The sequence below is a fragment of the Portunus trituberculatus genome, chromosome 28, assembly GCF_017591435.1.
Source record: "Portunus trituberculatus isolate SZX2019 chromosome 28, ASM1759143v1, whole genome shotgun sequence".
Lineage (NCBI taxonomy): Eukaryota > Metazoa > Arthropoda > Malacostraca > Decapoda > Portunidae > Portunus > Portunus trituberculatus.
The window spans coordinates 11,723,987-11,737,637 of record NC_059282.1 but is presented as its reverse complement, the minus strand read 5'-3'; the positions used below and the strand labels follow the sequence as shown (position 1 = coordinate 11,737,637).

General features: G+C 42.4%; 1 protein-coding gene across 4 annotated transcripts in view; it reads left to right on the top strand.

Annotated features, from left to right (window-relative positions):
* The window catches only part of LOC123510187 (lachesin-like), a 61,840-nt gene that overhangs the window by 33,959 nt on the left and 14,230 nt on the right, over positions 1–13,651 (top strand). The gene's annotated exons all lie outside the window — the stretch shown is intronic.

Genomic DNA, 13,651 nt, shown 5'->3' with positions numbered 1-13,651 from the left:
AGTGCGTGCTTGCCCTAATCCCCGCGGTGACAGAACCCTGAGTGGCGGGGCAGGATAACGTCAAGATGCCCTCTGCGATAGCCTGGTTACCGGGGCGATGCTGGCCACGATACCGCACCTCACTAGACGCCGAGACCCTTACCACGCGCACTCCCATTACCACAAGAGAGAGAGAGAGAGAGAGAGAGAGAGAGAGAGAGAGATTAACCCCTTCAGTACTGGGACATATTTTCACCACGAGTTTTGAGTATGATTAGACGATTTTATTTACACTAGTTTGGTTCTACGGAGGTCAAAAGGTTAATGTTCCAGAATCTTCATAATTTTAATCCCCCATGAGACTCTGAAGCTGTTTAAAATCGACTCGTAATAACCTGAATAAATATAAAAACATGTCAAGGTACTGAAGGGGTTAAGCAGCTGTAATTTTGGATCGATTAGCATAAATTAGATTAGGTTAAGTTGAATTTGGTTAGGTTAGCTTAGGTTTGCTTAGGAAAAGAGGTAGATATATATTTGAATCACTCTTATTTTTTTCAGTCATTAGCAATTAGTACAGTGGAACCATGCGTGCTTTGGGGTCCAAGGGGTCTCCAAGCGCATGGGTTCGAATCCTGTCCACGGTCCGAGTGTAGGTTGGGCTTCCTCACTCGGGGCAATGGTTTCCCAGCGGGTGGGCTTTGAGATAGAAGGTACCACAAAAAAGTACCCCCTTTAGCCCATAAGTTCCTGTGAAAAGCCCACATGGTATAAAAAAAAAAATGCAATGAGATTCAGTACGCCAGGCTGGGTAAAGCATAGGTGAGATGGAGTGTGCCTGTTACTAAGGTGGACCCAAGGCATCCTCCTACGATAACAGAGATAAGAGGAGATACAGGTAAGCAGGGAGGCAGGTAAGGTGCGTTTACCTGGCTGGAGGGTCTGGAGATAACAAGAAACCTGAACCATATGAGATCCCAGAACCTGTATAGTACGCCATGTTGTCTTTATTGGTCTTTAATTGTGGTCTGGTTAGGTTAGGTTGGGTTAGGGTCTCTGCTGCCCATAAATCATCCTCTAGCCCTCCCCCCTCCACCCCAACCTTTTCTAGTGTACAAGACAGATACAGGACAAACATTCAGGGAAAAAGCTTCACTGATTGTCTCCCCCATAAAAAAATGAAAACGGCCATCCATCTCTTTCTTTCTTTTTTTTTTTTTCGATACACAAGGACGAAAACAATATCACTCCTTTTTTTTTTGTGTACAAGACAGATTCAGGATAAAAAGAGGAAAAAAACTATACTTATTGTTTCCCTATGAAAAGAAAAATTAAAACGAGTATTCACATCTTTTTTTCTTTTCTTTTTCAATGCACAAGTGAGAGTGATTGGGTGAGGTAGGTTAAGTTTGGTGTTTGGTGCCCGCCTGGTGAATATTGAGAAAAAAACCTGTACTTAAAACTGGATGGGGTGAAATTATTACCCTTCATATCTTGGTGACTAAGTTAAGTTGTCTAGTGCCCGTCTTGGTGATCATATAGCTGTAGAATAACTAAGATCACCAAATACTTGTACTGTAAGGTTAGGTTACTTGATGCCTGTTTATTGGCTGGTGACTCTGCCCGTGCTGGTGATGCTGTCCTTTATCACCTCATAGATTCACCACGCCCCTCACCCTTGGCGCCTTCCCTCCTAGCATCATTCCATTAACCCTTTCCTTCTTGCTCTTAATTCACTCAGACCACCATAAATACCTCCTCACTCCTCCCTCGTCCCTCCCCTTTCTCCTCCTCATCACTCCTCCTCCTCCTCCTCCTCCTCCTTCTTCTCCATTTACACCTCCACCTTCGTACAGGACTCACATAGGATTTTTACTGGTTCCCTCCCCTCAGCCCTGATGTAACAAAGCAAGGCATGTCTCATCTTACTTTATAGCCCTCTCCGCACCCTCCCACATCCTTCATCAGCCTGTAAAGCAGTGTGGAGGGAGTGACTGGCTGCAGGACATGGGTGGATGGCTGACTGTTTGACTGACTTTCTGAATGGATGACTAAATGGATGACTGGATGATTGGTTGGCTTGCTGACTGGTTAACTTACTGAATGGATAACTAGCTGACTGACTGACTGTTTTGTGGACTAACTAGCAAATGGACTGGCTGTGTGTGTGTGTGTGTGTGTGTGTGTGTGTGTGTGTGTGTGTGTGTGTGTGTGTGTGTGTGTGTGTGTGTGTGTGTGTGTGTGTGTGTGTGTGTGTCGCCCCTAAGGATTGCCATTGAAAACTAACATGGAAGAAGCGAATGGAAATGTTTGTTTCCATTGGTTCGTTGTATTGCAAGCATATGTAGGTTAACTCTCTCTCTCTCTCTCTCTCTCTCTCTCTCTCTCTCTCTCTCTCTCTCTCTCTCTCTCTCTCTCTCTCTCTCTCTCTACCAACATATAATTTTTTCTTACATTTCAATTGAATTAAGAAAGTAGACTAAGTTAGAGAGAGAGAGAGAGAGAGAGAGAGAGAGAGAGAGAGAGAGAGAGAGAGAGAGAGAGAGAGAGAGAGAGAGAGAGAGAGAGAGAGAGAGAGAGAGAGAGACAGACAGACAGACAGAGAGAGAGAGAAGAAAGAAAAAGAAACATGGCCATTCTTTCAAGGAGAACGAAAAAAAACAACCCACGCATACAAACAAAAGGGAAAAATAAAAAAAAGAAGGAAAAAGAAAACACAGGATGCATTTTCCCTCAAGCGTCGACGTAAGGAAACATAACTCAATGTAGAAAAAATAAATACTAGTGGGAAAAACGAAATATTTAGTAATCCAATAACTTAAAACGTGAGAAAATCTACGTCGTGGCTGTGAATTTTTGTAGCGAGAGAAGGAGGAGGAGGAGGAGGAGGAGGAGGAGGAGGAGGAGGAGGAGGAGGAGGAGGAGGAGTAAGAGGAGGAGGAAAGCCAAGAAAAACAGGTGTGATGAGGAGTGAAGGCAAAAACTGTCAAACACATCGAGTTATGAACGTGAGGCATTGAAAGGTTTATGTTAGGAAGGGATACTGATGCTGATGTTGACCCCACACATCCCTTCATCCAAATCCTTCCTTACCTCCTTCACCCCTTCCCTACACCCTTCACCCCTTCACCTTCTTCACTCTTTGGCACCATTCTATTATATCATCTTTTCACCATAATTCACTCCTCATTCTCTTTTTATCCTCTTCATCCCTTCCTTACTCCATTCATTCCCTATTCCTTTCGTTTATCCTTCTCTATTCCCTTTTTTCCTTCCCTATTTCCTTCTTTCCTTCTTTATTTCTTCATCCCTTCCCTTCTCATTCACCGTTTCCCAATCTCTCATTCTTTTTGTATCCTCTTCACCTCTTCTCCACTTCCTTCCTTCCTTCCCTATTCTCTTTACTTATTCTCTATTCTCTTTACCCTTCCTTATTTTCTTTTTTCCTTTTCTCCCTTCATCCCTTCCCCATTCTCTATTCTCTTTTTTCGTTCCTTATTCTCTTCATTCCTTCCCTTCTCCCTTCACTCTTTCCATATTCTCATGATCCCTTCACTACTAATATCACCTGTTCCCTCACCATTCACCCCTTCATTTATCCCCTTCACCCCTTCACTACCATTTTCACCCATAGCAACACTCTCACCGGTATCGTCTTCCCCTTCACCCTTCTGTAGTAAAAGTTGAGGTCTCCAGGTAAACTACGCACTCAGTAAAGCTTTACCTGGGTGTCTGTCTACCTGTCTACTTAAGCCTTGGGTCGCGGGGCTTCGGGGTTATCTGTCCCTGCATCTAATTGCCTTTTGATGCAGGTAAAGAGGGTTTTATCTGACTCATTTGCATTTTATTACTTGTACGATGTGTGGATGACTCATTACCTGTCTTACGTAAGGTTAGTGTGCTTGTTATCTTTGTTTATTGTTATTATTATTACTCTTATTATTATTATTATCACTATTAGTTATTGTAGTAGTAGTAATATCATCACCAGCATTCTTATTTCTAAACACACATGACTTTATTTCCATATTTAATGTTAGTGCACTTGTTTTTATTATTACTATCACTATTACTGTTATCATTAGCATCATTATTGATTATTGTAGTAGTAGCAGTATCAAGAGTACCAGTAGCAGTAACATCACCATCAATCTTATTTCTACTTACATATGCCTTAATTTCCCGCCAAAAACAGTATCAGTAACATCACCATCAATCTTATTTCTACTCACATATGCTTTAATTTCCCGCCAAATCGAGACAGGTATGTACTGAAAGCATATACCTGTGTGTACCTGAATGACTGCTCCTTCTGCTACCCTTCCTTCCGTCCCCTGCCTCTCCCCTCCGCGTTACCGTCTCCCTATCGCAGCACAATCTCCCACGCCCGCGAAACCCTCTCCTCTAACTCCCACCACTTAAGTCTATCCGCGTGATCAGGGAGTAAGTGAGGAGCTAGTGAGACCAAGTGGAGCCTTCCCTCACGCCCTTCATCTTTAAGCTTCCCCTAGAATATGTTAAAGTACTGACTATTTTTTTTTCTATATCTCGAGGCATTTATTTAGCTTTGAAATTTGATGAAAATGAATTTGGTTAACTGAAGAAATAATCCGACACACAGAATATCGTAAAGATTGGTTCTAAATAAGTACTCGTAAATTTTCTTTGTATAAATTGATACTAAACCTCCAGATCTCATATAACTCACAGAAGGAACTGGATTAATTGAGAGAATTAAATGCAACCTAACGCAACCCAACCCAACCCAACCCAACCCAACCCAACCCAACCCAAACCCAAGCCAATGCAACCTGACTAACCTACCACAACAATACGAACTGACAACTAATACACAAATATAAAAAAACTTAACTAACTATAAATAAATAGATGAAGTAAATAAAAAATAAAACAAAGAATAAAAATACAACACTGTTCAAAATACAAAACTCCAACAAAGTACATTCCAACACCTTCTCTCCTCGCCTCACTCCTTTCCCTCGCCGGCGTGGGAACCTTTACATCTAAGCATCTTTTTTATTTCTTTTTATTTATACCATGTGGGCTTTTCACGGGAATTTCTGGGCTAAAGGGGATACTTCTTTGGGGTACCTCCTATCTCAAAGCCCACCCGCTAGGAAACCCTTGCCCCTAGTGAGGAAGCCCAACCTACACTCGGACCGTGAACAGGATTCGAACCCGTGCGCTTGGAGACCCCTCGGACCCCAAAGCACGCATGGTTCCACTGTACCACGGCTGCACCTTTATGGCCTTGGCACACTAGAAGGTCACGGTAAAGGCCACGCGACCCTTTAGGATGGAGATGATTGTTCCCTTGATTATCTCTGTCATCGTTCGTCCCGTCGCCCAGTAAGGAAATGTTTTGTTCCCTTCGATTCTTGGGCTCCTATTCTGAACCTCTTTGCTCTCTCGACTGATTTCAAAGCCAGTATTCTTATAATTGTTTCTCCTGTTAATCTCCTCGGTGCCATGACGCGTTTTCATATTCATTCTAGTTACTATTTAGCGATTCTATACAGCTTCAGGCATATATTAGGATTAGAGTAGTAAAGACTGTGGCCATTAATCTTTTGATCTCCATAGACCCTTCCTAATGTAAACAAAATCGTCTAATCGTACCCCAAAAAAACAAGGTATAAAGGCGTCTAAATATTGAAGGAGTTAATATCGAAGAAATCTGATCTTATTCAGTCATTTTCATTTCTTTTTTATTATCCTTCGTTTATTCTTGATTTCGCCTCTTTGTCCTTCCTCGCGCGTAAGTCTCTCTCTCTCTCTCTCTCTCTCTCTCTCTCTCTCTCTCTCTCTCTCTCTCTCTCTCTCTCTCTCTCTCTCTCTCTCTCTCTCTCTCTCTCTCTCTCTCTCTCTCTCTCTCTCTCTCTCTCTCTCTCTCTCTCTCTCTCTCTCTCTCTCTCTCTCTCTCTCTCTCTCTCTCTCTCTCTCTCTCTAACGTTGTGACTGCTTTATGACGGTTTTTGTAATGTGGTTCTCGTCCTATGTAATCCTTTATCTCGTCAATATCTCTCCCTCTCCCTCTTTCTCCCTCTTCTCCCTCTCTTCCTCCTTCAGACAGATCCGGCCACTACAAGGCGCCAGCAACACAAGTACTACACTATTCGCCCGCCAAAGGAATAATCTTGTTGGTCTCATTATCACCGTCACTCCAGCAACGTGAAGTCACACACGCTGAATTAAAGCAACACGCCAGTTACCCTTTGCTGAGTGTGCTTCGCGGCTGTACACACTTGCTGGTTCTCACTCTCCGGGGATTGCATGTCAGCAGGATTAAAATAGAAGAAAAATTAGATCGATGGAGGTATTTTTGCTCTTTTGATATCGAGATAAGAATGGTTTATCTATAGGACTTGTTTTTTGGTTATGATTATACAATGTAAGAAAATAGTAGTGAAATTAATAGGCTGAATGAATCCCAACCTAGCCTGATTTACCTTAACCTAACCTAACCTAACCTATCCTAACGTAACCTGATTTAAACTAACATATTATAACGTAAACCAACCTTATTTAACCTAACCAATTCAAACCTAACTTAACCTCACCTAACCTTCTACTCACAATCCTAATCTTACTTCAATATCCTTAAAAAAAATACATCTATAATATCATAAAATAGCATGTCTGATTTATAAGAGGACTGAAAGAAACATATATGCTTAATAAGGGTGTGTGTGGTGAGGTGACAGGGAGTGAAGGGCGGAAAGGAAGCTACAACAAGATTAACATCAATACCCCCTCTTAACACAACACAGTCAATGGCACACGCTCAACGCTTAACAGAATTCCAAGACCCACACACTGAAGTGGTAAAACGTGCTGTAAACTTTATCCTTAACATCTGACGCGTATATAACAGGTGTGCTGGTACAGATGTGATGGCCCCCTGCCCTTCCCCCTCCCCTTTCACCATACAACTGAGAGGCACACTTGAGAGAGAGAGAGAGAGAGAGAGAGAGAGAGAGAGAGAGAGAGAGAGAGAGAGAGAGAGAGAGAGAGAGAGAGAGAGAGAGAGAGAGAGAGAGAGAGAGAGAGAGAGAGAGAGAGAGAGAGAGAGAGAGAGAGAGAGAGAGAGAGAGAGAGAGAGAGAGAGAGAGAGAGAGAGAGAGAGAGAGAGAGAGAGGGGATGGGTGAGGAGTGTGGAATGAAAAAAAAAAAGTGAACTCGTAACTTGCGTGTCGCCCAGCCAGACACGGCCACACCTGACTCACGGGCAGGTGAACGATGTAAGCCTCCCGCGCCTCGCATCACTGAGGGTTATCGGCGTGGGCGTGACGTTCCTCCCTTCACACCTTGCCCAGAATCGCTCGGCTCTTTCGCTACAACTGTTTTCAAAGGCCTTGGAGATGATTTGCCAGATTCTCAAGCCTTTTTTATTTTCTTTTAATAATTTGTTAATTTGTCAGTGGAAGCGTAAAAACACCCTTAAAAACCCGTGTACTTTCAACAAGAGCCTTTAGAAAGCAGTCTAGGTGTGTTTTCAAAGTGCACAAAGATGATCAGCAAGATTCTCAAGACTTTTTTTTCTTTTGATAATGCAGGAATCTTGTTAATCTGTCACTAGAGAAATAAAAACACCCTTAAAACGCCGTGTAGCGTCAACAAAAGCCTTTGGGAAGCAGTGGAAGTGTGATACATGCAGCAGTACTTCAGAACTTCTCTTGTGGCGTGGCGCGGCTCCTCCAAACAAAAAAGAGTTTTCCAATCCGATTTTTTTCAGCGGCCCAGGACTACACAGAGATAGGAGAAGGAGATTAGGACTGTTACCTCGCCAACAGTTCCTGCACTCCCACCCCCACACTCCCTACCTCCACCCGACTGCTTCCACCACCCCCGGCCTGACCAGTACTCCCAGACCAGCCTCCTTATTTGGCCCGGGGAGAATACTTGGGCTCAAATCCATGGCGGCAACAGACGCGGCCTGGGACACTGGACATGATGCTGGCGGGCGAGGCACGGCGGCGCCCACACTGCCATGCTGGCCGGACTTTTATTACCTGCACTAAAGAAGAAAGCCTTAAAGAACACAGCGGTGGAGGAGAGATACCCTAAAGAGAGCAAGAAGTTACCCATGCACTTATACTTCGCAGGGGTTATGATTTGTATGTTTCTCCAATGAGTGAAAATTGTTAGTTCCCTAATAACTATGTTTGCGGCGGCACGGGGGCTGTCCACTAAATCACTCTGGGAGGCGGTAAAGACGTAGCCCCTTTTGGAAGTGTATCGTCGAGCCTTTTAAGAGCACGCGGCTGCCAGGAAAGCATACACAGCGCGAGGCTCGAGGAGTGACGGCCGTAAACATTAGCGTCCCTGCCTGGCTCGGTGGTAATGTCTGATGGTGAGTGGCTCCCGCCCATCTAAGGCTCCTCACCCAGGTCATCTCTTGGTCTGCTTGTGATACACGTGTTGCCTCGTTCCTACAGCCACTGGTTTGCATAGGGAAAGTAAAGCTGTGACTGCTAAATAGTTTGAGATGTGTGGTCATTCCGTTCCTGTCACAGGTGTTGTGGGAATTAAGCTTCAAACTTCCATAACACATCAGGTAGAAAGGAGGAATGAAAGAAATAAAAAACGGAAGGAAAAAAGGAAGGAGGAAAGGAAGAAAGAAAGGAAGAATAGGAGGGAAGAAAGAAAGGAACGAAGGAACGAAGGAAGGAAAGAAGGAAGAAAGGAAGGAGGGAGGGAGGAAAGGAGGGAGGGAAGGAATAAAGAAAGGAAAGATGAAGCATAATACCATGTAGTTTGTCCACCATAATAAAGGAGGAGGAGGAGGAGGAGCTAAGAACAAAATCAACTCCTTCACAGCTAGATTTCTCCCACTCTAATCCCATACAACTGTTTTGGACACATTGTTGTAGCGGAGGTGATGAAATAGTTCAGTAATAGCTTAGGAAAGACACAAGCAATAATTCTTACACTTCTCACTGTGCAAACCAACCCTCGCACTGCTCTACATGCTTACAGGAATGAAAGAGTGAAACAAGACTAGACTATCACGAACAAGAAAGGAGAGTAGAAGATAAAGAGGAGTACAAAAGAAAGAAAGAGAGAACACAAAATGACGAATGAAGAAGCAAAGAGCCTACTTGTAAACCACTACAATAAAGAATGGAAGAGGAGAACGTGATTACATGTTTTTTCAGGGCACTGGGACGATGTAAGGAGAGGAGTAAGGAGTAAGGAGGACAAAGAGTGCGTAAGTTGATTGAGAGAAGGAACGATAGGAGGAAGAAAGGAAGGAAGAAAGATAATAGCTAGAGACATACCATTTACAACTGTTTGGATAAGGAGGAGAAGAGAACTTATCATTATAGAGAAGTGGGATGAAGAAAGGAGAGGAGGAAGAGGACAGTATAAGATGAAGATGTACAATACGAGATGAGAGTAAAGAAAAAAATAGAATGAAAGGAACGAAAAGCCAAGTAGAGAAAAATAGTAAAGAGGAAGAAGAATGACTAAAAAAATGAAGGAAGGAGTGAAGGATGAACAAGACAAAGAATGAAGGAATAAGCAGACACAAACGAAGAATGAGAAAAAAATATTGAAAAGAAAAAGAAAGAGAAAAAAGAAAAGAAGGAAGGAAAAAACGCAAACACAAACCAAGAATGAAAAAAAAATATTGAAAAGAAAAAGAAAGACAGAAAAGAAAAGGAAGGAAAAAACAATGAAAAAAATATTGAAAAGAAAAAGAAAGACAGAACAAGAAAAGAAGAAAGGAAAAAAAAGAAACACAAACAAAGAATAAAAAAAAATATTGAAAAGAAAAAAAGAAAAGCAGAAAAAGAAAAAAGAAATATAGAAATGGAAAATAAGAACAAACTACACTAAGACTATGAAAAAAAAAAAAAGACGGAGAAGGAACAAAAGGGAAGGACAAAAACACATAGTCATAGAATACAAACCCACAAAAATAAAGCGAAGAAAAAAGGAACGGATTAGAAAAAGTAATAATGAAGGAGCATATAGTTGTGGGGTTAGTGGGACGAAGGCAAGGCAGGAGTGAGGAGTGAGGCGGCGGAGGAGAGCATTGGAGAGCGTGGCTGCCTCATAAGGGGTAGAGGCGCACATTGAGAGGGGCAGCGTGAGTGGAGTGTCATGAAGGGGTGGTGCCATAATAGGAGAGAAACATATTAATCATGTAAGCGTGACCAAGAAGAGGCTAATACTGACCTCTCTCTCTCTCTCTCTCTCTCTCTCTCTCTCTCTCTCTCTCTCTCTCCAATACCTCCTCCTCTTCCCTCTCCTCGTGTCACGGTTGTAAGCTTCAAGCGTTTTCTTTCGTGTGTGCTTGGTTCTCTCTCTCTCTCTCTCTCTCTCTCTCTCTCTCTCTCTCTCTCTCTCTCTCTCTCTCTCTCACCTTGCTGACTCATACAACCGCCTGACAACACTATTTTCTTCTTTCTCACCTCCTTTTCTTCTTCTTCCTTCTCCTCCTCCTCCTCCTGCTACTACTACTACTACTACTACTACTACTACTACTACTACTACTACAATGATGACGATGCTATAAAAAGTAGTAGTAGTAGTAGTAGTAGTAGTAGTAGTAGTAGTAGTAGTAGTAGTAGTAGTAGTAGTAGTAGTAGTAGTAGTAGTAGTAGTAGTAGTTGTTGTTGTTGTTGTAGTTGTTGTAAAATAAAAAAAAGAATGAGGCAAAAATAAGAGAATAACAATAACATTCCTTTTTTTTCATAACAATAACAGAAAAACAAAAAAAACCGGTGGATTCTTCTCGTTGGCTTATCTTACTAACGAACACTGGCCTTGCTAATTACTCCTTTCTTCCCTTAGTTCCCTCACACCCCGGCCTTTGCTTCCCTAACAATGCCTTCACTCCCGCCCTCCCTTACCAGCCCACTTCCCTCCCCTTATAAGGACGACCAGCCATCCTTCCATCCTTCGGCGGTAACTCCTTCATCTTTTACCTTCCTTCCTTCCCATCTCTCAAACTCCTACTCTCTCTCACGGCAAACTCACAGACTTTCTCTCTCTCTCTCTCTCTCTCTCTCTCTCAGCGTGGGCTCCAATGTATGGCCTCCCTCTTCCCTTTTCTTTACCTTTTTCTGTCCTATATACGGGCCTCCTCCTCCTCCTCATCATCATCATCTCCTCCTTTTCCTCCTCCTCCTCCTCCTCACGTATTCTTCCTCCTTCCTTTTTACTTCCGTCCCAGAGTCGCTTAAAGATATTTTTCCTTTTCTTTTATTCTTTTTCTCCTTCTTCTCCTCAACCTCCTCCTCCTCCTCCTCCTCCTTCTCTTCATCTTCACCCTCCTTTCCTCCTTCTCTTAATTAGCTTGAGTGATTTTATTGTTCAGGTTACATTAGGTTTGGTAAAATTTGGTTAAATATTCCGTGTTAACCTGTTCACTGCGACACAAAACAGTTTGCAGCACCAGAAGCAATGCATGAAGTCTTTACAAACAGGTACAGAGGGGGAGGTGAAGAGAAACAGGTGTAGGAAGGTGAGTTTATTCCCGACTAGTCTCGCTGATGCTTTTTCAGGGGAAATTGAACCGTTGAAACAAGTACAATAAACTCTGGGATTAAAAAAGAATAGTTTGCAATTTTTTTCCTAGTTCAAAATCTGGCTGTGGTTGTGGAACGAGGAAAGATGTCTCCGAATGACTGGTGATTAGGGAAAGGTGTAATAAGTGGCAGTCAAAGGCTTAAGTCGAGGTGGTAAGGTCAGATCAAGCTAAAAAAAACGCCTAACAAAACAAAAATTCCACGTATCAATTCTAGTCTTTATTATTCTTTGCATTCATCAACCCATATTCTGTAATTCTGCGCCTCACCTCTACGATTTTAATCTCCTCAATACTTGGACACACTTTTACCTTGAGTTTTGGGTATGACTAGGCAATTTCATTTACATTAGGAACGGTCTATGGAGATCAGAAGATTAATGGCTAGAGTCTTCACTGATTCAACGCGCACATAAGTCTCTGAAACTATATAAAATCACAGTATTGAACGGGTTAAAAGGTTCTAGTTGATGCTACACGTGTTTTTAAGGGTGTGTTATAATTGTAGTGGCAGATGAACTAAATTTCCACTAAATGAAAAGAAAAAAGAAAGACTACCTTCCGAAATCACTGACGTAAAGGTGAGTTTTGAAACATTTGACAACCTAGATGCGCATTTTTACTTGATTAAGAGAAGAAATAGTGGAAAGTATCTTGGGGCAGATTTCAGCAGTACGCATTCCTCCAAGCAATCAAGCAAGAACTGAGCCCTGTTGGAGATGGATGCCAACTTTGCCCGGAGTCTGTACTCTTCCTCCAACTTGTCCGAGTGTCTATACAGAAGAAATAGTCTTGAGAACCGGCTGATCATCTGTATGGCCTTTGAAGGAAGTCGTGGTGAGAGCAAAGTGTATAATGAGAAGGTTGGGTGTATATAATGTTTACTATGCTCCTTTGCCCTTTTATGACGGTCAATTAAAAGATCACCTGCATTAATTATTATCTTCCACGCGCTTATCTAAATTAAATCACACCTGTGTAATTTGTGCACGCATTAATCTTTGTACAGGTGAGGTTATTAGGTGCGTTTTTTTTTTTTTTTTTTTTTTACATTTTTTCTAAGTTTGTGTAATTAGTTGTTTATGTTGTAGGGTATCGCGTCGTGTGTGTGTGTGTGTGTGTGTGTGTGTGTGTGTGTGTGTGTGTGTGTGTGTGTGTGTGTGTGTGTGTGTGTGTGTTCCGGTGATATACTCTTGCAAATGGAAAGATACAGAGAAGATTTGCTAAAGTGATGACAGGAAAGCATCAAAGAAAAATAAGATGATAGATAAATAAAATAATAGAAACATTAAGTTGAAAAAATAACAATAACAAAATAAAATTGACAATTGTATAAATAAAGTGTGAGAGAGAGAGAGAGAGAGAGAGAGAGAGAGAGAGAGAGAGAGAGAGAGAGAGAGAGAGAGAGAGAGAGAGAGAGAGAGAGCAAGCAACAAGCATTTGGTGAGTCACATGGAGAATATTTACCTTTCCTTCTCTCCACCTCCTCCTCCACCTCTACCTCCACCTACACCACCTCCTCCTCCTCCTCCTCCTCCTCCGGGTCATGACAGCGCTATTAACCTTCCCTTACCTTACTCAGCGCTGGGGACTCATTAATGCTGACCCCTGCTGACCTCTACTGACCCCCCGCTGACACACGCCCCCTGCCGCCCCTCGCAGGTAAAGACAGTCACCCCAAGTCACCTCATGCGTTCACAGGGAAATCTTAAACAACATAAACTTTCCTTCGTCGACGCTTATCACGGGGAGCAGAGGGAGAGGGAGAGGGAGAGAGAGGGAGAGGGAGAGCAGCGTCACTCTCATTAATCTGTTAGCGTGAGTGATTCGTTGTGGTGTTCATTAGTGTGTGTGTGTGTGTGTGTGTGTGTGTGTGTGTGTGTGTGTGTGTGTAATTAAGTATCTGCAGGTATTTTTGAGTTTATGCTTTGTTCATTTATGTGTTTATCTTATCCCTAGCAAGTGTTGGTATTCCTGGTGTGTTTTGTGATGATGTATTAATGTTTTTCTTTCGTTTTTCTTTTATCAATGTGGTGTAGTAAATGTTTTCTTTATTGGGAAGACCAGCCTAAGAAAATAAATGAGTAAATAGAATAGATAAATGAATATAAA